Source organism: Ochotona princeps, chromosome 12 (assembly GCF_030435755.1).
Source record: "Ochotona princeps isolate mOchPri1 chromosome 12, mOchPri1.hap1, whole genome shotgun sequence".
Lineage (NCBI taxonomy): Eukaryota > Metazoa > Chordata > Mammalia > Lagomorpha > Ochotonidae > Ochotona > Ochotona princeps.
Genome location: NC_080843.1, coordinates 28,113,451 through 28,139,782, shown reverse-complemented (window position 1 = coordinate 28,139,782; position 26,332 = coordinate 28,113,451). Strand labels below are relative to the sequence as shown.

Sequence of the window (26,332 nt, the reverse complement as noted above, 5' to 3'; positions counted from 1 at the left end):
ACTGTGCTAGTCTGTTGAGGTGACCCCCTGGGAACCATACCTTCCAGGATCCCTGCTCTTTGTGCTTCCCTCCTGCACTGATGGAAGCCCGGCTGTCGAACCAGCTTGGACTAACAGGCCATGAGCAGACACAGTGCAAGTACCAGTGGGGTAAGTATTGCTCCTTTGCGTTCACTCTCCCAGAAGGCGCTTTCTCAGGACTCACTTGCTGACGGGGTGACAGGTCTGTCGCCACCCAGCAGCGACACTAAAATGATGACGCATACTCTGAGGGTCTGGGAAAAGCCGGAACCGCAACTGGATCCTTCACTGCCAAAAGCGGCCACGCTTAAATCCTTCTCTCCGCTGCCCCTTTCCCCATTGGCCTTAGCTTTCCTCCCTGCTTCTCCAGCCCTCTCTGCACCACCCTTCCTCCCGTTCTTCTGCCTGTACTTTATGCTGCATTTCTCCGTTCTTGTCCCCTTACTTAGGTCTTACTGCATCTGTACTGCCTTTGTATCCCTCTGCCGCTTTTGTCTGTTCTTGTCCCCTTACTTAGGTCTGCCTTTGTATCCCCCTCTGCCGCTTTTCCAGCCCCCTCTCTGACACCCTTCTTCCCAACCCGTCCTTCTTCTCCACATCCCGTCTTTCTCCGTCGGCGTCGTCTATCTCATTCTCCACCAATCACTTCTCCCCGTGGGTCCACTTGGCGCTACGTGATAGGCCAGTAGCATTGCCTTAATTGCAGAGAAGGATAGGATAATAGGATAATTAGCCTATCCCCGTGACTTCCTGTTTACCTGCTGGCGAGACCAACTCCGCCTCCTGGCCCTGGGCCAGCCGCCATCTTGCAACGGCCCTTGCCAATCCCAGGGGCAGCTTTAGCACACCCCTCCCCACACAGGTCCGTGCAGGAGAGCTGAGGGCAACTGCCTCTCCCAGCTGGGTGTCTACCACCCCTCGCCAGTCATGTGAGTGTGGCCTTTTGGGGTGTTGCTGGTCTCCTAGTGCCCTGGCCTTCACAACGTGCAGTGGGTACTCCAGCCGGTCCATAGAAGCTTGAGAAATGAGAAGCAGACTGTCGGCCTAATCCATGAAGTTGAGGGGTAGTTTGTGATATCTCTTTCCTTCCTCCCTCCCTCCCTCCCTCCCTCCCTCCGTCCCTCCTTTCCTGCCTGCCTGCCTGCCTGCCAGCAGGCCAGCCGCTGTTAGAAGAGGTTGTGATGGTCTCCGTGGCTGGGCACGGAGAGGAGCCGGGGAAGCCTCTCACTGTCCTCAGTTAGCTCCCGCCTCCTGCACCTCTGGCTCTGTCCAGTGTCTTTCAGAACTTTGAACTTCAGACATCCCTTTCCAGCTCTCCATCCCTAGTTCCAAGGCGAAAACCCATTTTCTTTCCTTTCCAAGCTTACTTCTTTCTCTACTCTCCATTGGTAGTGCCTGACTTAGAATGCTCAGTTTCATTTTGCACTTTTCCCAAGTCGGCTCCCCGTGTTGCGGTGCTGCCACTGTGCGCTCCCCGTCTTGTGCTTGCCTCCACGGTGCTGGCATGTCAGTGGGGCTGGCTTGGCATGGCTGCAGTAGCTGTGCCAGAGGCTGGTAGCCCTGGGATGTTGCAGCTACACTGTCTCCCTCTTCCAGAAAGGGAGGATCTAGCCTCTAGCCAGATGGAAGGAAATGTCTCTTCTGGCAGCTTACCCTCCAGAGAGCACGGGAATGTGTTTCTGTCTGTTCTTTTTTCGGTGATAATGACTGAAGGGTCGCTTACAGTTGAAGTTAGGATAGGCACAGAGGAGATTGTGCCCAGTGGTGACTTTAAGACTTATTCTGGCTTCCACCTTTGTCTAAAACCTAGACCAATTGCATCTATTTCCCAAAAAGTGTCGAAAAACTACCTCAGATGCACTTAATTAACATAGAGTTAAGTCAATTGCACTCCATTGGACATGTGCTTATATTGCAGTCAGAGTGAAGTACCTCGGAACTTTTTATGTCAGGCAAGCTTGGTGTGTTACCTTCTTGCTACATAGTAATGCCACAGAATCTAGAAGACAGGCACCATTCATTTCTTTCTTTTAAAACATAAGCTTATTTATTTATTAAACGTTTCAGGGAGAGAGAGACACAGAAGGAGCTACATCTTTCATCTGGTTCGCTCCCAAATAGCCGCAGTGGCCAGGATGGAACCCTGTCAAAGGCAGGATCAGAAACTTCATACAGATTTCCCACGGCAGTGGTATGGACCCCGGCACACAGGCCATCGCCCGGTGTCTGTCGCAGTCCAGAGAGCTGGTACAGCAACCAGGACATGAAGCAGCATCCAAATGTGGTGCTAGTGTTGCAGGTGGCTTACCCTGATAGACCACAAACTCAGCCCCACACTGTTCTTTATTTGAAAAACTATTTAATTACATTTATCTGAAAGGCAGAGAGAGAGAGAGAGTGTGTCTGTTCCATCTGATGATTTGCTACCAAATGTCTACAACATTTGGAAACGGACCAGGTGAGTCCAGGAGCTAGGAACTCTGGAATCTTCCCTATGGGTGGCAGAGGCCTCAGCACTTGGGCCATCACCTGCTACCTCCCAAGGCGCACATTAGCAGAAAGCTGGCTCAAAGACAGAGCTTGGATTCAGACCGAGGCACTTGGATATGGGATGTGGGTCTCCTGACCCGGGCCTTGACTGCCAAATACCCATCATCACACATCATTCTTTACTTTCCTTTTTACATATTTGCAAGACAACTTATCTCTCCTATTCACAAAAAGAGTCCAGAGCATGGGGCTCGGAGCTGCAGCTAGTCTTCAGAGCATCTTCATAGCTATTAAAGGCCACTCTCTTGGTCATGGTACGCCTCCACCCCCGGTTGCAGCGATGATGGATGGATCCCCTTCTAGAGCTGACAGTTTGGTCAGCAGCACGCAGGCTGGGTTTTAGCTATCCTTTGCCACCTTGGCCAGCGCAGAAAATGTACAACTGCTCCCATCTGCTTTCACAGCTCTGCGACAGCTCTGCCATCTGCAGTTGTGTGCCTTCGTGTCCCTGGCTCAATCTAGAGGAAAGAATCCTGCTTCTGAAGCCAGAGTATCTGAACTGGAGTTTTACCTGCTCTTGTTTGTCACTGTGCGGCCCTGAGTAAGTCCTTGATCTCTGTGGGCCCTTATTTATTTCCATTTGGAAAATGGAAATGGGTAAATGAGGGAATATCTAAGTACCTCTCTCCAGATTGAAACAGCTCAGATACTAATATGATGCAGAGAGAGTCAGCCACGGGTGCAGCATCTTCGAGTTTCATTGTGGGACTTGCTTTTAATAGTCTGATTCCATCTTCCTCTCCTTATTGCTACGCAGTCAATTAGTCAATTTCTCTGCATTTAGTTGTGCTCTATTTGTCAAATGGAGATAATAAGAGATGCCTTAAAGGGATTCAGGGAGGATAAACTAATTAATGGTCATAAAGGCCTGGTGGCCGTGTGCCTGCTAAGTGATCATGATTCTAAACAGATCTTTCTAGCTCCTCGGCTGCTCACTGCCTGTGTATGACACAGCACCACCATTATAACTTGGTCTTCTTCTGTTTTTATTCATGTGCGAGAGACAGACAGAGGGAGACACAGAAGCAGACCTCTAAAGCATCCATCTACTTGGTCACTCCCCCGCAGATGCCTACAGTGGCCAGGTCGGATAATGCTGGGAGCTGGGAATTCAGCCCTTTTCCACATGCGTGCAAAAACGGAAGTACTTGTGTCACTACGTGCTGTGTGCAAGGGCAGCCTTAGCAGGAAGCTGGAACTAGGACTTGATTCCTGGCCCTTTGAGACACTTGTCATAACCACTGGGCAAAATGCTCCTCCGTGTGATAATAATAATAAAAAACACAACAACACAAAAAGACACAGAAGAGGCACTGGGAGAAAGTCCGTTAGAAGCAAAGACCAGAAAACTGGCTGGAAAGAGGGTAGAGGAAAAGTAACGTGTGTGAGTTAAGCGAGGCGGAAATTTGGGAGTGGATGGAACTCCCGCTGAGCAGAGATCTTTGGGGTTTGAGTTTCTGGGAGATAGCTCTCACTCATAGGATCAGGTCCTGGCAGAAGGGATATTCCCAAGATGGACAGAAGAAATACATTATGGTTTTGCATGTTGCAAGGCGCTCTTGGCTTTGGTGTCCACACTCTCTCTCTCATTTATCACGTTGGATGGGAAGGCAGAACCTGAAGATCCTAGCCAGTTTAATTAAAATAAGAATTTAGCATTTTGCTTGCTGATCTGAGTTATGTCCTAGACTTCGGAAGCTTGAGAACATTCAACAGAATAGAACAGAAACAGAAGCTATTGTCCAGATCTAGATTTTTGTTTTTTTCTTGAAGCCTTCTCAGATATTTTCAATGGTAGTTAATTCCATCTTCCTGAGAGTTTCATATGGCTTTCCGGATTGCCATGTTGCAGAGGTATTTATGTAACTCTCCAGATCAACTTTAAATTCCTCGAGGGCAGAGACCTTGGCTGCACATCTGTACATCCCTCTTGGCGTGCAGTACCACTTTTGATGTAGGAAGTCTTCCATCAATTTACTCACACAAATGAATTGTGTTATGTTGTAGTAAGAGAAAATATGTAAATCCTGAATGATGGGATTTTAGGATGTCAGTATTTTGGACATTTGTGTTTCAGGAAAGCATCACATTTTTTCTTGGTTTAACATTTCTACAGGGCTGGAATTCTCCATTGAACTTAATGGCAAGAGGTTGGTTTATTCAGTGATGTCAGCTTGGAAGTCAGAGGGCAGTGACCTAAGGAGGGGAAATAAAGTGAAATTCATTTTGTTTGGGACTGGTAGGATGAGAATGGAGTCCTACCGGTGGCATGGCAGAGGAAGCAGAAGAAAGATTCTCTCCATGAGCTGACCTTGGGCGAGCTTGACTTCGTTGATGTCCACTCTCGCTCAGATGGGGCCTCTCAGAGAGCTCCTTGATATGGAGCCTCTGAAGTCCTCGACTGCCCTGTGTCACCAAAAACAATAAACAAAGTCAGCAGTGATTCCGTCCTGCCACTGGCTGGACTTTGGCTGATGCTCTATGGTGTCAGCAGATCCTGCCACAGTTCTTACCTTTGCACTCTGTGGATCCAGAACGCTGAGGTGTAGGATTGTATGTTTATGCTCCTTGCAGACCAAAGGAACCTTCACTGGTCCCTGCATCATGCTTTTGTAACCTAAGTGCGGCAATCTGTGGCGTGACAATGGAGGTGTGCCTTTGCCTCAAGAAGTTGTGTGGCCTATTGTCTTGTTGCATGGATCAGGATCCGGTAGCCTAGAGGGATCAGCCAGCTGAGCACTGCAATCCAGCTTTTCCTCTCACTCCTGGATACTGCTTGCTATCCTTCCCCCATTCCCTTATTGTCTGGCTTAACTCAATGTGACTGTTTATTTATTTATGTATTTATTTTTTGGTCTGAGCTTATATTTTGCTTTCGCTCAGTATATCCTACTGAATTTGATGAGGCTGAAGTTATTAAGATTGCAGTGTGAGTTGATTAAGATTATATTCAGTATGAGTTGATAACCAGGGTATATTCTGCCATGGCATTGGAGTCCTTATCCTAAGGTGGCCAGGCTTCTCCCACGCCTCCTCTCTCTATATTTAGAGCCTAGCAAAGGAGTTCTTAGATGACTGAATTTGTAAGCTATAATGTAAATCATTCGTTGTTACTGTGGCATCTGTAAGAAGGAATGCATTATGCTGCAGGTATTGCTGACTAACTGGTATAAGCAGTAAAGATTTAATTATCTCACATTTAAGTGTTTGATCAGAGGGTCAGTGATGTCTTCGAAGTACAAGATTCTTTCTAGCTTTCCATCCCACCTTCCTCATTGTGTTGGCACGTGAACTCGTTGTCTCAATGTGTTTGCTTTGCTTCCAGGCATCTTATCTGTATTCAAAGAAACAGAAATTGGAATAGTGGTTCTGAACTAGTGACTTTATTCTCCTCCCTTTTTTTTTTTTTGATGAAAAGAAATATTGTTTTGAAACTTGTCAACTCCCCACATGTAGACGTTCATGTACTTGTTATTGATCAGAAGCCTATCATGTAGTTACTCTTGTCTGGAGAGGGATTAGGAAAGAGTTGCATGAATGTTTAATTGTATATATGAGAGGCCAGCATTGTGGCAAGGTGGTGTATTGGGTAATGCTGTCGGAGACAACTGACATTCCCAATGGTCTCTGGTTCATGTCCTGGGTGCTCCACTTCTGATTCAGCTTTCTGCTAATGGCCTGGAAAAAGCAGCAGAAGATGGCGCAGGTGTGTGGGTCCTTGCCACTTTCAGGAGAGACCTGAATGGAATTCCTGGTTCCTGGCTTTTGGCCTAGTCTAGCACATGTGGTCATCTGGGGTGTAAATATACATGGATGGAAGGTCTCTCTGTCTTTCCCTCTCTGTTTATAACTCTGACTTTTAAAATAATTAAATAAATAAATAAAAAAAAACCCCTATGTATAAAATGTTAGCAAGAGAAAAAAGTATACTGGAAAGGACTACTGAGAGATTGCATATAATGATGCTCAGAAATAAATGAGTACCAGTATAAGAAATATTCTATACTGGTTCTATCTTCTCTGATGGAGATGTCAGATGGTAACTAGCTCTATTTGGTTAGATTCAAGAGCTTTTACTATGTGTTGGTAAATGTAGCCAGGCTGATGGGTATGTAAAATTAAAGGGTTAGTAGGCACGCTGGGATCAAGATATGAATAAAACAGGTCATCTCTAGGAGAGAAAGTCAATCAAGATGGTTCTAGTAGATCACAGGCTTTGGAGCCACAACTGTTCTGGGTTTAAGTTCTAGTTCTGTAACTTCCAGACTATGTGACTTCACCAAATTGCACAACGTCTGTAAGTTGTAGTTTCCTCAGGAGTTTAATGATGATGATAATAATACCTCATTCATTAAACTGTTGTGAGGAGTTATGTTTATAAATTCCTGATCATAGTCTCTGGTTCATAGTAAATGTCCAATATCATCATCATTATCACCATTATCATCATCACCATCAAAACAGGAGAGACCTGAAGTATGAGCATTAGGAACTGGTGTACAATATTAAGAAATAACAGAGCCTGAAGTGAGCAAACAGGTTAAGTGGAAAATCAAGAGAATGAATCAGGCAATGTATATTTCCTGCCATGCTGGTATGCTGTCTTTATTAGTGGGACTTCCTGTGAACATGTACTTTGAGTGATTCATATGTGGCAGGTGGGGTGCCTTTGGTTTAAACATGCCTCCTGAGGACAGCCTGCTGTGTAGGGTACCAGAGTCTGGAAATGGGATGATGGCAAACGGGAAATGCTGGGACTAGGACTTCAAGGAGGGAGAATGGGGCCAGATTCTTCCAGCCTTGAGTCTCCTACTAAAAACCCTGAAATTTTACGAGAACCATTGACTGTAGAAGGTACAGAACTTTAACCCCGTCTTTTGATCTTCCCTGACCTACTTTGGTTGAGTCTGTGAGTGTTTTGCGTCAGTGTGTGAGTCACTGGGGATGCCTATTAACAGTGACCACTTATAGGCTGCTTGCTCTAGGTAGGGTGGACATATGGCCTTATTGGAATGTGGCCTGGGTTATAGGCCTGGGTAAGTCCAATTTCATCCATGACTGGGATTTAAGGTCAAGTAGAAATGCAATCAAAATTTGGAAGGCTTTCATACTGTACCGGGGGTGGAAGACACCTTAACTGTGAGTAATCAGTTAGATGGATCTCTTCCTTCTCAAAGACCTGATAGGAAGGATAGTATATAATATATATGTTGCTTATATTAACTAACTTAATCCACACAATATACCAGTGAGGTAGGTACAATAATTATCCCCAGTTTTACAGATGATACTTAGGTCAAGTAGCTTCCAAATTCATTAAATATGTGATTTTGCACAGATGAGCTATGTCTAAATTGATATGTCTAGATTTATGCTAAGATTAATAGAAAGGCTTTAGAAAGGCAAGAAAAATTAGTTGGTCTGTAGTTGTTCTTGTAGATTGTTCCATACTAACTTTTGCACCAAGTGGAGTATAATGAAATATTGAGTCAAACCCTTCACCCTATGATAGAGACAAGAAAGAGAGATGAACCATGTCCAGGATTTTCTGGTGTGTTAGTCAGTGGCTTGTGCAAGGCTCCTCTTTGCCCTGAAAATACACACAGACACACACGATGACTGGTAGATGGGTAGATTGCTCCACATTTTGTTGGATGTCAGATTTTCGGAGTTCTGTTTGGATGAAGAGGTTTGAAGTGAGGAGAGGTTGGGGAGAACGCAATGAACACAGAGCTGAAGCTCATGAATGCTAAGCAGAAGATAATGGGGCAGGAAATTCCAAGTGTTGACCAAGCTGCGGAAAATAGAAAAATTCCTGGGGTTTTGACACTGAGCGATTCAGTTGGAATGGATCATAAGGCATATGAAGTGGAGTTTTTGAAAGACAGGTGAAAGATCATTGATCATGGAAGATATTACGTACTGAATTAAAAAGTGTGAACTCCACTCAGTAGGCAATGAGGAATCGTTTGAAGAAAATCTAAGCAAGAATGGGGAGCCAGCCGGGTGGAGTTTTTTATTGCATTCCCACACAGGTGCATGTCCACTCAGCTGGAGCTACTTGTGACTTCAGACTGGGCAGTAGTGACAGAGCATTTCAGTTCTCGTTCTTGTCTCCCTGACCGCTGTCATGAGTCTGAAGGTAAGATCACTTTAAGACTACTGTGTGGCAAATGAGTAGAACCAGGGTTCATGTTTTCTGACTCACAGGTGCATCGATTTGCTTAACAAATTATCTTGAGTAATCTTTTTAGGTATTACTATACCTAACTATTGAGCACAGTTTTAGGGAAAATGAACATCCTGAAACTTCATCTAGCGCATGCTTTACTGGCTCAGTATTTAACTCTTGGGTCTGTTCTGTTTCTAGAGTTCCCAGCACACATCTGGGTTGAGGCTGCCATTTTCTCTTGCCCAATCCTTTCATTATTGCCTCCCAACTGGTCTGATAACTTTTCTTCTTGAGATTCTATGCACTGGGAATAATACAGTGAAAGCCCAGATCAGATTTCATCCCTCATCTCCATGAAATTCTTCAATGACTCCCATTACACTTAGATTAAAAGCCAGATGTCAACATATCCCTGCGAAGATCTCTACCCCTCTGTCCTTTCTCACTATGCTCCTTCCTCATGGGTCTCTTGCTTTTCTTTGAATACTGCTCATTTTCCTGCCACAGACCCTTCCTTCACACTCTTTCCTCTTCTTGGAAGGTTTTTCTCTCAGATTTCAGCATGACAGTTCCCTGCTCCTACCTGATGCTACTGACTTATCTATTCAAATGTGGACTAACTCCTCTCACTGACTGTCTCACTATCTTTATGGCACTCAGTACCACCTGAATTTATACTTTAATATTTTGTCTATTTATCGTGTGTATGTGTGCTCATTAAAGTGTAATAAATATCATTGAAACTCATTTTACATCTTACAAAGTAGTTTTACTCCCTCGAACATCTCTGTCGCGCCCTCCCTGTCTACCTATTTATTTATCTATTATCTATCTTTTCCCCATTTATCACACTTCCAATTTTTCTCCTGTTGGGTTGGCAACTCCCAAAGAAACAATATCCATTTTAGACACACTAATGGCAAGTAGAAGAGTTCTTTTCTAATCTTAATTCTTTTGGCTGCCATGAATAGTTTTTCTCTCGTTGTTAGTAATTAAAACAAACAAGCAGAAAGACTCATAGACTCATATTGTTCTATCTCATTGCCAAATTGGATATTGCTCAACTTGAAATTAAATGTACACACACCCATAAAACTAGCCAAACTGGCTATTACAATTACAGAAAGTTCCTTGTGTTCATTAGCAGTGTTGCCTTTCATGGATTTATCCTGTTTGGCATATACATCAAAGTAGCAGTCATAAAGGCTTGTACAAAAATTTGGAACATGTAGATGTGGAAAATTTTTAGTTTTCGTTGTTGTTGTTGTTGCTGCTTGTTTGCTGCTGGCCGAAAGTCAACATGTAGTCTTGTAATTGTGATATAAACCTAAAGAGCATAGCAACTCAATAGTTGGTTAAAACTTAGTACTCTAAGCCCATTGTTGGACTCACCTTCTAATGGCAGATATGATTCAGCTTTGGATTCTGCATCTTGGGAATTAGTGTCAGAATACCAGCTCTGATCTCTGATCATGTTAGTGAATGAGTCATTTGCTAACATGATTAACCATTCTGAAAGCCAGTAATGTTGGCCCTGCCAATATCAGATTTTTAGAAGCTGCCTGGATTTAATGGTAGGGGTAGAGCATTGAGTCGCAGTCTTGATTGTTGATTTTTTTTTTTTCTGAACCAGAAGACTTTGTTACTTAGCATTTCCGAAGCATGCCATTTTGTTATAGACTGTTCCTTTCCACGGAAAAAGAAATCCAATAATTGTGTACTATAATGCAAATACAGACAGAAATGGGTTGAAGAAGCTTCCTCAAGGAAATCATGTAGATTATGTTCAGAGAAGTCTGAAGAAGTGTGTGAGTTAGAAAAAGATTGCTTCAAGTCGTTGATCCAAAGACATGACTCTGTACATACTCTGCATGTTTTTGGGTTTAAAAAGGTTAGGAAAGCCAGAGCAGGTGGTCAGGTTGAAATGGCTGTCACAGGTTGATTTGCCTGCAGGTCTGGCTGTAGGTATAGACAGTGAGCTCTTTGGAGCCAGAGCTGTCTTCATCTTTCCTTCCCATGGTCTGGTGTGGCGTCTTCTGGAGCTGAATAACTAGCGATCATAACGATGCTGGTGATGGTGACATTCCTCAGGCACCACGTGCCAGACACCCTGCTCACTGCTTGGCAATAATTACCTTACTTAATTTTCACAAAAATCCAGTCAGGAGGTCACAACAGATTCTGTCCATATTATGTGAGGGAACTGTGAAGTGAAGTGTTTGCGAAATACTTGATTTGGAACTCAGAACCATTTCCTTTCTCTGCTGTGAGTTCATGTGGTTGATCACTGTGTCCAATGACTGTTGCCTGAATGAGTGAGAGTGTCGTTAATCAAGCGTTCCTCCTCCAACTAGGTCCCCACAACCCAGGAAGGAATCTGCATGTGACAAATGGAACTGATCAGTGGTGATGTCCTCAAACTAACCAAAGATTCATTAATTATTGAGAAGAGAAACTTTCATTATGGGTAGTAAGAGATTGAGGTTTTACCTGTCACCAGTTAACTCCAAGTATGAAGCAGCAGAGGATTTTAAGGAAAAAAAAAAGGGTGGCCATTTGGCTCAGAGGTTTAACCCCCTGCTTGGGACACCTGCATCTTGTAACAGAGTGACTGGGCCTGAGTCTTGGCTTTCCTCTTGATTCTAGCTTCCTTCCTGCCAGGGTGCATCCTGGGAGACAGTAAACCAGGGCTCACGATGTGGGTCCTTGCCACCCACGTGGGAGACCCAGACTGAGCGAGCTGCAGGCTCCTGGCTTCAGTGTGACTCAGCCTCAGCTGCTGTGCACATCTGGGGGTGAAACACTGGGTGAAGATCTGTTTCCCTCCTTCTGCTTTCCTCATAACATGGAAATAAGTGATGAAAGAGAGAAATAAAGAGAAACTGAGAGAGAGAGAAGAAAAAGTGCTGCAAAAGGCGACTGAGCAAAGAGCAAAGCAGGACAGCTTTTTGACAGGAGGCTTTTATTTCTAGAAGGTTCTAAAATGATGCTACTAAATCCTCCTCCTCCCCACACTGATGAGATTCCTGCTCAAATGCACAGAGCAGGACAGGAAAGCCAATGGAAAGGTTTGGGCATGCTTCTGTACACAGAGTGCCCACTTCCCTCCTCTGAGCAGGATGCCATTTGGAAGTAAATGGGTGGAAAGTTTTGCCCACTTTGGCCCGTGGGTGTGAGTTTGTGGGCCCAGCTCTACCACGCAGAGTTCAGGCTGCTCTGTCTGCCGTTGGGTCTCATCAGGGCGAGACGTGTGCCTGTAGCTGCAGGCCTGGCCCAGGAAAACTTGTTGTACTGGATATGGAAATCATTACAGCAAAGCGGCAGGCTAGATTCTTATTTTCATGCGATACTTGGGTTGCGTTCCTCCTTGGAGACAGCCCGGTTGAGAGGAAACTATTTGCATGGCTCGCTCACCTGGCAGTTCTGAAAGCCTTTGTCAGGAGCGCCACTTCCAAAGACTAAAGGCGTTAGAGAGGGACTGCCCTCGTCAAGATAAGCAACCCAGAAAGGAAAACACTCTACCAGTTTTCCTAGACCTTACTTACCTTCCTAACTTTGTTCCTCACAATCCTGATGGCTCTAAAAGCTTTTTCAAATAGGTTTCTTTGGAGTGAGGGTGACCTGGCTGCGGCATCTGTCATTCCAAGGATCACCAAGGTTGATTCGGTTGATTGTCTGGCTAGGTGATGTCCCCTTCCTTCCTCACGACTCCATGTGTGTCCGTCTGAAGCCACGCTTGCTTGAAGAGGACGACCATACCCACTACAAGAGGACCAGTCTTCCATCAAGGGTATAAAAGTGGCTGTGCACCCTCGCCCACCCCTTCTAGAACCTTCAAACAAGCTCTTAAATAGACTTCTTCCTCCCCCTTCCCCTCCTCATTCTTCTTCAAAAAGGTTTATTTATTTGAAAGGCAGAGTGACACAGATCTTCTCTTTTCTGCCTCACTCCCCAAATAACTGCATCAGCCATGACTAGGTCATGCCAAAGCTAGGGGCCCAAAACTATATCTGGGTCTACCATGTAAGTGGCAGGGACCTCAGCGGTCGGGTCATCATGTGCTACTTTCCCAGATGCATCAGTAAGAACCTGCCTGGAAAATGGAGCAGCTGGGACCAGAAAAGATGCTCTGACATCGGGGAGTCAGCATCAGAGTTGGTGGCACAACCTGCAGGATCTCAGCTGGCCCCTGCTTTTCTTTCTTCAGTACTTCATTCCCTACAGGACATTCTTCTGGCCTCTATTTGATTAATATGTTTAACGGACGTAAGCCTCAGCCTTGGCATGAGGCAGATCCACGAGAGGCAAAGTTTACGTACTTTCTTAAGCCAACATTAGCATCAGTTGATGGACGGTGTTTCTCCCCTAATGTGATTACGTGAAGATTAACAATTGTGAAGATCAGCTTTAAGAGATTTTATTTTACTAAAATATACAGCTTGTCTGCTTAGTCACAAGTTATCTGATTCATTCTCCCTCTCTCCCTCTCTCCCTTGTACTGCAAAATTTCCAAGAATAGGTCCCTCGTCCTTTTGTACAGGACAGACAGGAGCGTTGCCAGACTCGGCGTTCTGCGGCACTCCGGTGATTTCCACTTCAGCAGCACCGCTTTACAAGAGTCAGGGATCGCTTGAAAGTGGTTTGCTCTTTGCTAACATACACAGTCGAAGACCTGTGACAGCTCCTTGCATTTAAAAAAAAAATTGTTTTATTTTTATTAGAAAATAATATATACAGAGAGAGGAGGAGAGAAGGAGAGAAAGATCTTCTGTCCAATGATTCACTTCCCAAGTGGCTGCAATGGCCAACACTCAGCTGATCCAAAGCCAGGAGCCAGGAACCTCCTCTGGGTGTCCCATGTGGGTGCAGGATTCCAAAGCATTGGCCATCCTCGACTTCTTTTCCAGGCCACAAGCATGGAGCTGGATGGGAAATGGGGCTGCAGGGAATACGAACTGGCACACCATATGGGTGTGTGCAAGGTGAAGACTTTAGCCACTAGGCTACCACGCTGGGCCCAGCTCCTTGAATTTACCAGCTCCTGTCCTGAGGACAGACACAGTTGTGTACTGCCCTTCCTCCAAGGACCCACGTCTTCCTACAGCCACTTTTGATTTCCTGAAACCTACACAGTTCAGAAGCAATCTACATCTGTTCTACAGGTATATTTCTACAAAAATGATTAGTTAAGAAATACGCATTGTCTTCAGCATCCTACAAGGTTTCCTGTTTCTGTAACAGTATCTAGCTTCTTGCACCTCTTCATGGCCACCGGTGGGAAGCCTGTTGTCTGGCACTCAGCCTCTACCTTTGATGTTTCTGCATCTGAGAAAAGGCCCATCAGACTGAACCCTGAGCAGCCAGAGCAAATGGACTTGGAGGAAAGGGTATGATTTGGTAGAGGCTCTTAGGTTTTGTTTGGTGTTCAGAACAAATACTTTCTAAAGGATATTTCCCCCGTTGAAACAATTGGAAGAACAATTACATCCATTTTCTAATTTCTGTGTGTTGGGTACTTAGATTCAGAAAAGAAAGCAAATTCCATGCTGCGACAGTCCATCTGCTGTTGCATTTCACGAGAGCTAAATGTACTGGAAAATATGGCTAAACACACTTTGTACACATTTTTTCCACCTTTGGACTGATACCAGTTATAAAACTCCATCTCGTATAGACAATCTGTTAAAATGAGTTACTGAGAAACCTAAACAGGTGTAAAGGTCACTGCTGGGCAGAGTGGGCTTGCTTTCTGCTGTGGTTATAGCCAAACCAGAACTCACTCTGCGATGGGGTTTTATAGTCAATATTTTAAACTGTAAACTGCATTATATGACTGTAGAGCCGCACCCCACAAAGTCAATTTTCCTGTTTCGGAACTCCTGTGCGATCCTGCGCATAATTCATGTTCATTTGTCATGTTCTCACTTTGTTCCCAGCCTCTGAGTTTATGAGCAGGTTGCTTCGCTGCATTTTAAACACGTCGTCCTTCTCAGGGTGTATGCTCAGAAAAATAGATGGGCGATGAAAAGGGGGCTAAATGTGTCTGCAGGATGAGAGACTGAGTGTGTTAGCTAGCGAGAAGAAATTCTATTCCTGGAAAGGCTGAGGAACAAGTTATCCAAGTATAGGAAGGGTGTGCAGGGCATGTAAAGGAAACAGGTCTCCTCGCCGTCTGCTACTTTTCTGAGCACCACTGACCAGGTGCTTTGGTATAAACACTTTACACAGCAGCATCTCATGTAGTAATTGATGAGTCTGTGAGATACCGAGGAAATGGCCGCTCAGGCTCACCCAATGAGGAATGAGTGGGTAGGAAATTCCAGCCTGTGGTGGTTTCCATGCATCCCTGCACTCATGGGTTTGAGTTGCCAGAATAGAATAACAGCACCCTTCTTTCTGTGACGCCACTTCCCAGTGATAAGTTAACGCAGAGCTGCTAATAATGCTGAAAATTTAGGCTTTTTTGGTTGGCTCCGCCAAAGTGTAGTGTTTCCGTTTTACCTGGGTGGAAGGGGAACTGTGTGTGACGGACTCAGCTTGCTGTTGTTCTGAGCAGCAGTGAGTCATTACTTTTACGAGAGTCAGAGCTGATCTTTCTCCTGTTCAGAAGAAAAACCCCATTGTTTCTCCCAACCCACTCTTACTTTTAAGCGAATCAGGTAAATTGTCTATAACTTAACTAAGAATTGGCAGAATCTTTACCTACCAGTCTAGCAGCAAGAATGTTTCTGTTGTCCTGGGCCTTGCCTGAGGAGAGAGATTGTTTTCAGAACCTGAACTGTGAAGCTGCCTCGGTGGCCTCTGGCCATCTCTGGACCAGCGCTCTCTTTACGCAAAGGAGGACACATTTATTGCGTTTCTTGGTCTGAAGTGAAGGATGGTTTTCTTCCATTCATCCGTGCTATGTGATTGTGCCACATTCAGTCAAGGAAGGTTAAGAAAAACAAATACTTATATTATTCCTAATTAGATACTGGAACGCAAGGAACTTGTAGTTGAGAGTCACTCCAAACCCTAACATTTTAGTTATCAATCGTGGTTGGATAGAGTGGCTGTGGTAAGGTTGTGTTTTGTTAGGGGAAGTCTGGAAGGGCTGTTTGTGAAGGCAGTCCAAGTGAATGAGTGAGTCAAATCTTTTTTTTTTTTTTTTTAAGAATTATTTATTTTTTATTACAAAGTCAGAGATACAGAGTTGAGGAGAGACAGAGAAGATCTTCCGTCTGTTGATTCATTCCCCAAGTGACCGCAATGGCCGGTGCTGTGCCGATCCGAAGCCAGGAGCCAGGAACTTCCTCCAGGTCTCCCATGTGGGTGCAGGGTCCCAAAGCCTTGGGCCGTCCTCAACTGCTTTCCTAGGCCACAAGCAGGGAGCTGGATGGGAAGTGGAGCTGCCAGGATTAGAACCGGCGCCCATATGGGATCCCGGGGCATTCAAGGCGAGGACTTAAGCTGCTAGACCACCATGCAGGGCCCAGTGAGTCAAATCTTGAGGGAGCCATTGATTTGGTTAGATTAAAATGAGGAGGGAGGGAGGAAAAAGAGCCACGCAGTGAGTGAAACAGGACAGAGAATCCAAAGAGAAGAATGAATATTGTATGTGGCAGGGGTGAGAGTGAAGGCTGGGAAGACAAGAAAATAAATGTTTGCTGTGCAGTTATTGGATGAGATTCTTTACTTTCTTCTGAGGGGGTTAGGGAAGAAAATAAATCCCAGCTAGACCTCCAGCTGCCTTGCAGCCAGGTCTGGGAGGAAGACAGAACTTCTTCATCTTTTCCCACTTTTCAGGTCTTAATCAATGACAGACCTGGACCTTTCTTTGCTAAGAATAAGTGCATGCATAAAGCGGCTTGTGTTTCCACAAGAAAATGGCTGAAATGAAGATCAATGATAGCAGGTTTCTCAAACTTGGTGTTATTGGTGTTTTTGGCTAAGAATAATTCTTTGTTGTAGTGGTTGGGACTGTGCTGTGCAATGTGGGCTACTCAGCAGCATCTCTGACCACCCAGCCAATGCCAGCTGTGGACTGCCCCCTCCTACCCGCACAGCACAGCACAGCAAAGCAAAGGGAAACAGAACAAAACAAAGTATCTCCAGACACTGCCCAATACCTCCTGGGGAGCCAAGCTTGTCTCTGGCTGTGATGTACGGCTTTATAGTAGATAGAATGACCTAGCATGGCTTCTTTATGCCAGGCAACTTGCTGAGCCAAGGTGAAGATTTATGACCTGAAAAAGGCAACCACAGCAGGTGTGGAGCTTGAGAAAGGGTCCTGTCTCTGCCCTCAAAGGGCCTCTGGGTCATGGTTATGTCTCATGTCTTTAAATCCTCTCCATAGGATCCAGTACAGTTCAAAAAATCCTGGAAAATAGTCTATAAATGTTTGTTGAGTGAATAGGATGTTTGCTTAGAGTCCCAGAGTCACCTCCTGTGCTCAGAGACAAAATCCTAGGGCCGAAAATCCATTTACTCCCAGTGGTACCCACTTGCTGGTTTATTATGTGCTATTTGAGAGTCTCTTGAATATTGCAGAAGTAACCAAGGCTACCAGTACAATCACATGCAGCAAACATATGGGAAAAGGAATAGAGCAACAAATGTCACAAAGCCAGTTTTTCAGGTTTATGGCCAGAGAGGGTAGAATTTAGAAGACAGCATATAGAAAATAGGGCAAGAGCCTCCCTTATACTACAGACTATTTCTTGTCCTAATCTTTGTAAATTGTTAGTTTCACAATATCGTTTACCCTTGAAATTTGCATACTGCTTCACCTGGGAAGTGATAGATTGTCTCATCCAGGGAGCTGGGCCAGAATTGCTAGGCCTCTGCTTTGTTAGCAGAAGTCAGGGCTAGCAAGAAGTGAAAGGAGATGGGGCCGCGCGGGGATGGGGGGTGAGTGTGGTGAAGCGATGGTGTAAGCATCCATTGCGTATCTGGCTGAATGATGACAAGCAGCCAGTTCCTGGGACTCGTTTGTTCCTTCTTTCCTTTATATCTTATTTTTCAGTGACACATAATTTATATTCAACACCGTCCATACTATCAAGATTCAATGATTCTAGGCTAAGGATTTGAGAAAATTTCTCTTTGAAAGGTCTTTGAGCAAAAGATTTCTGCATGGAAACCCTCGATGGTGGTCAGTGCTCCTTGATTCCTCTGGAGTATGATAAGTCAGTTCCACGACACTCCATCCCTAACCATGTCATGCAAGTTCTGAGTCAGATACTCTTGTAGCAGGTGGTAATTCCTCTTGGATATCTTGGAAACATCTCCAACATATTCTGTCCTGAAATGAATAATTTTGCTTCTTTCTTCCAAACCCGCTGTTGGATCCTTACCCGTATCATTTAATGACAAATCTATCCTTCCTCCAGCTCAGGTTAGAACCTCTGAGGTCACTTTTGACTTCCCTCTTATCTCTGACTCTATTTCTACCCCAACTCATGGTGAGACCTGAACATTTCTCCCCACTGGTATTATAACATTCTGGTCAGAGAGACTGAAAACAGTACAGTATTCAAGATGGTAGATATTTATTCTAAAAAATTTATTTGGGTGGCAAAGAAATGGAGAAAGGGATGGGGGCGAGCTCTCCCATCCACTGGCTTCCCAACCAAATGCCAGCAAGAGCTGGGACTAGACTGGTAGAAGCTGGAAGCTCAAACCAGCCCCCTGCGTGTGTGGAAGAAACCCTGACAACTGAGCATCTCTTCTGCCTCTCAGGGTTTGCCTTAACAGAGAGCTGGAGTCAGAGCTGGAGTCAGGATGCTGATGGAGGCACTTGTATCTTGGACATGAGTGTCTTACTAAATGCAATGTCCCCATCTGCCAGGCTGAGATTTTCAAATTATAAATTACATCTTGCTATTTCCTTATTTGAAACCTTCAACTGTCTCTTTATCTCATAGCAAAAGAGAAAACAAATGCTTGACGTGGTTCTTCAGCAATGCCTCAACCCTCATCTCCTACAGTCATCTCTCGCTAGGTGCTCCATCACTCCTCACCAGCTCACCTCCTACTTGCCTTTTTTTTTTTGTAAAGCATTTGAAACATGCTGTACCTGTCTATAGCCTGGAACTTTATTCTCTCAAGCACCCATGTGGTTTTGGTTAGCCCCTTCAACTTTTTGCTCACATGTCAGGTTGTAATGAGACCTACCCTAATTACGCTCCTTAGAACTAAAACCTATTTTTTGCATTGCCCTCTTATACTTTAATACTTCTTAAAAATAGCACTTATTAACTGCTAATATTATATTATTTATTCACCCTATCTATTTTTGCTGATGTTGTTGCTTCTCTTGCTAGAATGGAGTCTCCAAAGACTGGGGATCTTTGTGTACCCTGAGCATATACAGCAACATTTTATACATAGTGAGCATTCATTAATATTTGTGGTTGAATAAACGCCTCTTTCAAAGGATGTATTAGCTGCTTTCTCAGTCTGTATTGCTGTCCAGGCTATGAACTCCGTTGTGAAAAATAATAGAACACCCTCCATTGCAATGGGTAATCTGACTCTTTTCCTTAAATTGGACCCCACCAACTATGTAAGCATCAGGCCCCACAGTAGCTAGTCTGGCACATACCAATTTGATGCAATTTCTATTTCTTCTTCTTTTTAAAAAATATTTATCAGTTTTTGTTCCAAAGTCAGATTTACAGAGAGAAGGAGAGACAGAGAGAAAGATCTTGTGTCCACTGGTTCACTCTGCAATTGGCCACAATGGCTGGAGCTGAGCTGAACCAAAGTCAGGAGCCTTTTCTGGATCACCCACGCAGGTGCAGGGTCCCAAGGCTTTGGAACATCCTCGTCTGCCATCCCAGGCCACAAGCAGGGAGCTGGATGGGAAGTGGAGCAGCCAGGACATGAACTTAAGCCCATATGGGATCCTGGTGCATGCAAGGTGAGGACTTTAGCCACTAGGCTATCGCCCTGGGCCTGGTGGAATTTCTAGAAGAATTCAAGAGTTAATGCCTGGATAGAACTCCAACAGTGAGTGGCATGTTAACACTGAAAGCTGTTATCATTTTGCCTCCATTATGCCACTGTGATTAGCCTTGGTGGCTAGAAAAGAGTTGGGGCACGGAATGTCTTTGCTGATAAACAAAATGATTGAATGAATCGATGTATTTCAACATGATGATTCAGCCAGCTATTTAGGCTTTGATTTCTGAATGTTATCCTTTTTTCAAAAATCAGCTTCTCTCATCAGGAATGTATCAAAAAATTCATATGAAAAACCCATATATGGATTTGTTTGTCTTTGATTAGATACCTATCAGGACTGTAGGAGACTGACATGGTATTCTATTACAGTTTTCGTCTGCAGCCCTTCAACTAAAGGTTAGGGCCCTTTATTATTTTCTCAATACTTCTTATCACAAGCTGGTGCAAAACACAGTGAGCGTAAACACAAGATAAATGACAATGACGTCAAATGAGACTTTTAAAAATGGCTTCTTTTGATTTGTTGCATGCCTATGTTAACATTATCTGAATTTTTCTACAGTTCTTGTCTTTGGTCTTACCTGTCTTATTATATTGACTTTTTAAAACACCTGTTATGTTTATTTTTAATATACTAGCTAGATACATATATTTAAAATATCTGTGTGTCATGGCTTTTTCTATAGAGTGGAACAGACTCTCTGAAATTAAGAATATGATAGAAAAGAAGTAATTGACGCAAGGGCTTAGAAAAGACTATTGAATCGCTTCCATTGTTGTTTTAAATTTCTGATTTCCCTCCGAATGTGGCATAATTTGCCTGCTGACTTCATCACCCAGCCCCTGGCTGTGAAGTTACTTGCAGGAGCTCTCATTCTGCTTCGTGTCTGCAGACTCTGTACTGGTGAGTCTTTTACGAAAAAAAAAAAAATACATGATTTTGGATTGGTAGTAAGTGGAGCCCCCTTTTCCCTTCTCCGTTCTTAGCATTGTTGGTGAACTCCTGCCCTCCAGAAATCTGTCTTTAGCTTTGGCTTGTTTTGTGCACTTTCCCAGATAGACTACATTCATGTTTAATCTATACCTAAGGAACTCCAAAGTCTATATATTCTGATTTATCATGAACTTCAGACTCAAATATTCAACAGCTCATAATAAATGTCTACAAGAATATCAATCATGTATTTTAAACTCAACATGCCCTAGACTGCATCATGCAGCCCTCTATCTTGAGCTTTTATGTTCTCTACCATACTTTAAGGCATGGCATTAAATCAGGATATCAGAGTGATTTTTGAGTCCTTCTCTGAACCCCTCTCTGTCATGTACTTCCACATGGTTGTCATTTACCCGTAAACCACTGGCTCTAACGGGAGTGAAATACCAATATGACCTGCTATGCAAAAACTTTTACTATCTTTCCATCAACAAGGACATTTTTAAACACTGTAGAAGGGCTTGGTGATGAAATTGTCCTGGCGAAAAATAACTAAAGGGAAGATACCATGAATCCACAAAGCATTGCCAACGCAAGAAAAATAAGGGCTTCTGATTATGGAGCAATGAGATCTAGAAAAACATCTCTAGAATGTTGTGTTTATTCCCTGAGACTCTCTGAAGACTTTGACCTTATAGCCCACTGTTTTAAAAAAAATGTTCTTCCTCATATTTTCTCAGTTATGCCTAAGAGGATTTGAAACAAAGACTAAATCTACATCAATATTTGCCACATGAAGCTCCTCGGCTATATTTAGTTTAGTAAACATCTTTCTGCTTCAGAGCCCAGGCTGGAGAAGGAGGAGATGGGTGTTAGAGAGAAGCAGAGGAACCAAGCACTCCCCAGGGGAAAGAGCCCAGGGACAAAGGTACAGGCAGCACAACGGAGGCTGTGGTCATTAGCACATGTCTTGACACCAGACTAAATGGGAAAAGATCCAGTCTTGCAACAGAACAATGTGAAATTTCCATCTATTTGTTGACTTACAACATTGTATGAAACAAACATAGGCCAAGAATTTTCCTGTGACACATGTTGTGTAGAAATGACCTCATTCCCCACAATATTGTTGTAGATCACTTAACCCTGAGTGATTTAGCGTAGACAGAATGCAATCTTTTCCAAAATTCATGCACCATTGAAGAAAGAATCTTTCACGTCAACCTGTTATTCAATGTGCTATGGGTTTTCCAATCCACATCTTGCTTCATACTTCTTCCAGGTCCCCCATGTAGGGGCAGGATCCCAAGGCCTTGGGCCGTCTTCCACTGCCTTCCCAGGCCACAAGCAGGAAGCTGGATGGGAAGTAGAGCAGCTGGGGCACGAACCAGAGCCCCTGTGTGATTCCAGCACTTGCAAAGGGAGCATTAGCTAGTTAAGTCATTGCACTGGCCCCAGGAGTATACGACTTGTTAATGCTATTTCTGACTCATGTTTTGCAATCAAATGACACTGGGTAGTTTGTTCATTACTATTATTAAATATTACATGTCTCTATTCTCTAATCACTACATCTCCTGGCCCTTTGGAAAGAAAAAACAAAAACAAGGCAAGTAAATTTTAGAACTTCTTAGGAAGTAGGAGAATCTTCAAATCACTTAAAGTGTATAAAGTAAAACTGAATGTAAAATGGAGATGTTTTATGAAGTTGTGCACCTTTTCTGGAATAAGGCAGTTACTCATAAATGCATAGACACAAAAGAGGAAAATGTAAAAATTCATGACATAAATTCTCATTCATGTATCTACAGTGATGGATAAGATTGTGTTTGTTTATCTCCTTGTTCCTAAGAGTCAGTAAAGTAAACCTTTACAGGGAAAATGAAGTCCCTCCTATGATAGGTTGCATATTTTATGTACTTATGCCGTTAGGACCTTGCTGTCCAATGTCAAGTACTAGTAGGATTAATAAAGCCTAAACATCCATTAAATTTCAAAAAATTAATTGACTGCCTGCTATATCTTACACAATGTTCCAAAGGCAGTCCAAGTGTGTGCCTTCAGCTGGGATAAGCTCACAGAGTGCCCATGCCCTGCCAGGCATTGCTTGATGCTTCTTTAGCCTTTTAGCTTTTCTAGTCTTTAGTTCCCTGAGGTGTGTTTACTGAGATGCATGCTATGCATATTTCCCATGTTACAGGTGACAAAACGGAAGCCCAGAGATTTTATTTTATTCATTTATTTTTTAAAGATTTATTTATTTTGACTGGAAAGGCAGATCAGGTTTATGGAGAGACAAAAATCTCCCATCTGCTAATTCACTCCCCAGATGGCTGCAATGGCCGAAGCTGAGCGTATCTGAAGCCAGGAGCCAGGAGCTTCTTCCAGAAACTTCTCCCACGTGGGTGCAGGGTCCCAAGGCTTTGGGCCATCCTTGACTGCTTTCCCAGGCCACAGGCAGGGAGCTGGATAGGAAGTGAAGCAGCTGGGATATGAACTGGTGCCTGCATGAGATGCTGGTGCTAACAAAGTGAAGCTATAGCCATTGAGCCATTGGTCGTCCAGGTTTTTTTCTTTTTTTTTTCTTTTCTCTTATTTTTTTTTTTAAGTGCTTTATTTATTTTTTTAGCCCAGAGAGTTTAATGGAGAAGTCAAGTTCTATGTTGGTAATGGATGGCAGAGGCACCTTCACATTCAAGCAGTCTGTTCTGGAGAGGAAGCAATAAAATGAAAAGAAAAGCAATGGAAATGTAATGAATGACTAATCACTCTGACAAATAATTGTTCCTAGAACAGCAGCTCACGAGTGGTTTTTAGCTGTAACCTACAAACAACGGTGCCAATTTTTGAAGGAAACAGTTTTGAGGAGTCACAATAGGTCTCACTGCAAACTTCTCTTGTTAATCTTTGACACTTCCTTGGCTTTTCTGTAAATAGCAAAGTAATGAATTGTTTCTCTTAGAGGTTTTTTTTTTTTTTTTTTTGATCTCACATATTATCTGGTATTTTAGATTAGAAGTTGCAACAAAGTTGTAACAAATTGTATTCAAGGGAGAAAGACTGTATGTATTCAAACTATGACGCATTATTTCGTCATTGTCATATAGGGTGCCATGATGGTGTTTTTGATCAGACTAACATAAAACGTGTCCTGACTTGGTTGACATTTAGACTGGCTTGCAGAAAGTCAGTGACCTGACCTGCCACTAGGGAATGCTTCAAAAAATGACTTATGATAACAATGTTCACACTGGTGTGCTTATGTTCAAAACTGACAAGGCCTTCCAATGAGGATCTGCTTTTGCACGTAACCATCTTAATTCCTGACTGCCTAAGCCCATCACTGTGAGGACAGAACAGATGTCGTCACATGCGGGCCTGTCAGTTGTGTTCTGTGTCCTGGTACCACACCCCCCGAGGCAGGCCAGTTAGGTAGCTGGGTACCAGTGATCCATGAAATCCTTCCCATTGCTGGGAAACAATCCACATACAAGCCTTAGGAACGAATTCGGTTGCTTCTTTTGTATATGGAAAATTTTTATATCGTATCTCGAAGTTTGGAAATCTTCAACATTTATGTGGTTTCTGAAAAGAAAAACAAAGGCTTTGGGACATCTTTTCAAGCCAGTCCTTTGACTTGGTCACAACATGGTTAGGCAAGTAGATTCACTGTGTTGTAACTACAGGTGTGATGAATTTCAAGAAAATGTTCTGGGTGTGATTACTCAACTTCAGTTTACTATGTTATTTCAGGCTACATGGCTATTACTGTTGACAAACTAAGCTTAGAATTGTTCTGAAAATCAACCCTTCCCTCATCTAGGCATAACTGGTCATTCTTTAATGGGGAAGTTGAAATGTGTGTGTGTGTGTGTGTGTGCGCGCGCATGGCTGTGTGTGTGGGGGTTGTGGGTATCTGCACATGTGTATGGCTCTTTTATCAATAGTGTTAGTCCACAGGAATGTGAGAATTATACCCAAAGAAGAATGCCAAATTGTGCTAATGTAGTATTGTTGTGAGTTGAATCATGTCCTTCAAAAGGATGGGTATAATTCTTAATTTCTAGAACTCATAAACGCAGAGTTACTTGGAGATGCAGTCTAGTGGATGTAATCAGATTAAGACGAGGTTACACTGGAGTTGAATAGACCTAAATGGGAATAAGACTGATATCTTTATGAGAATAGTCACACAAAGAGAGGGAAACAACACTTGAAGATTCTCTTACACACACACACACACACACACACACACACACACACACGGCCAGGTGGTAATAGATGACCATCTAGCTATAAGCCAAGGGGTTGCTGGCAAGCACCAGAAACTAGGAGGAGGTAAGGAGGGAATTTTCCCTAGAGCTTTCAATGACAGCAAAGCCCCATGGACACTGTAAATTTAGCTTTGGAGTCTCTAGAACTATGAAAAAAGAAAAGGCAAAACTTGTCTCTGTTCTTTTAAATGACCCAATTTGTGCTTCTTTGTTATGGCAGCCTTGGAAACAACTAAGAAGTCATGTCCCAGTAAATTGTTGTGGGTCACAGTGGGAAAATGAGACAGTTTCAGAATGAATCCTCCTATGTTAGCTCACAGACAGGTGCTAAGCTCCCTAAGCTTAGGGAGTAGTGTGAGTAGTCCTGTATCTGCAGGCCCTCCTCCAAGGGTTCTCAGCTGTGAATCTCCCTGGGTGTGCCTGATGGATCTGGCTAATGAGCTCCTACTGACTTACTGAAAGGGCTTGTGGGTTCCTGGCACCACTGTTCCAACCAGTTGGTCTCTCAGTGGACCAGCTTTGCCGATGATGCTGTCTGGCCAGTGGTGAGTACATGTGCTTACAGAGGGTGGAGGTGTGAAGTGGTTGCAGGAGACTAAGCCGCATCCTTACAATTTGGAAGTGATAAAAATGCATTGAGCAGGGGTTTAACTGTAGAGGGAAGATCATGATCTCTGTAATCTCAAGAGATCCTCTCATTGTGGCAGGAATGGGTGGTGTGTACATATTAGAAGGGCAGCCAAGTAGTTTCTTACACTGAAATGTTTTCTTTCCTTGTGGATCTTTGCATAAATCATGGTCTTCATGCCGCCTTGTGACGAGATGGTGTGTCAGCTTAGGATTTCTGGAAGCAAACTGAGATGAAGTTAGTGTGCGAGATAAAGTCAATGGAGTGATGAGCAACTTGCACTTGAGGAAAGAAAGCGGAGAAAGCAGAGGAGGACAAAGCTAAGAGTTCAGACAATACAGACCCAACGGAGTCTTGGTTAACCCAGCAGGGATGCTAGCAAGGGTACTGTCCATCAGAGATCGTTCAGGTTGGTCCCAGATGATGTGTCTTAACATTCTGACATTCTTATTAGTACCTGTGATTTCCGTGGGGAGGGGTTCTTAGTGGGAGGAGTTGACAGCTGTGTTCTGTCTGCTGATCATACCCTGTGACTGACCAGAAAATCTATCCTTCAAGGGAGACTAAGGGGGCACTGCTCTCTGACTCCTATTGGAGATCCACTTGCATGACTCGGATCCCTAAGATCTTTGAAAAATGTTGAGGTGTTACTGGTGTTGAGAGTTGCGGGGAAGTCATGAGCGACTATTCTGAAAGAAGAAACATAGGGTGAATTGGTGGATAGGTCATGTTGTGTTGAGGAGAGGTAAGCAGAGTTTCCATCAGCAACCTCTTTGATGTGGAAGTGGAGAGAATGGACAGGT

General features: G+C 43.7%; 1 long non-coding RNA gene across 1 annotated transcript in view; it reads left to right on the top strand.

The window, feature by feature from the left end:
* The first annotated feature begins 797 nt into the window (after positions 1-797).
* The window catches only part of LOC131481573 (uncharacterized), a 96,686-nt gene continuing 71,151 nt past the window's right edge, over positions 798-26,332 (top strand). Inside the window, exons 1-2 of the long non-coding RNA XR_009246413.1 lie at positions 798-950; positions 8,607-8,713. This is a non-coding gene — a long non-coding RNA (uncharacterized LOC131481573). The remainder of the gene's footprint in view (positions 951-8,606; positions 8,714-26,332) is intronic.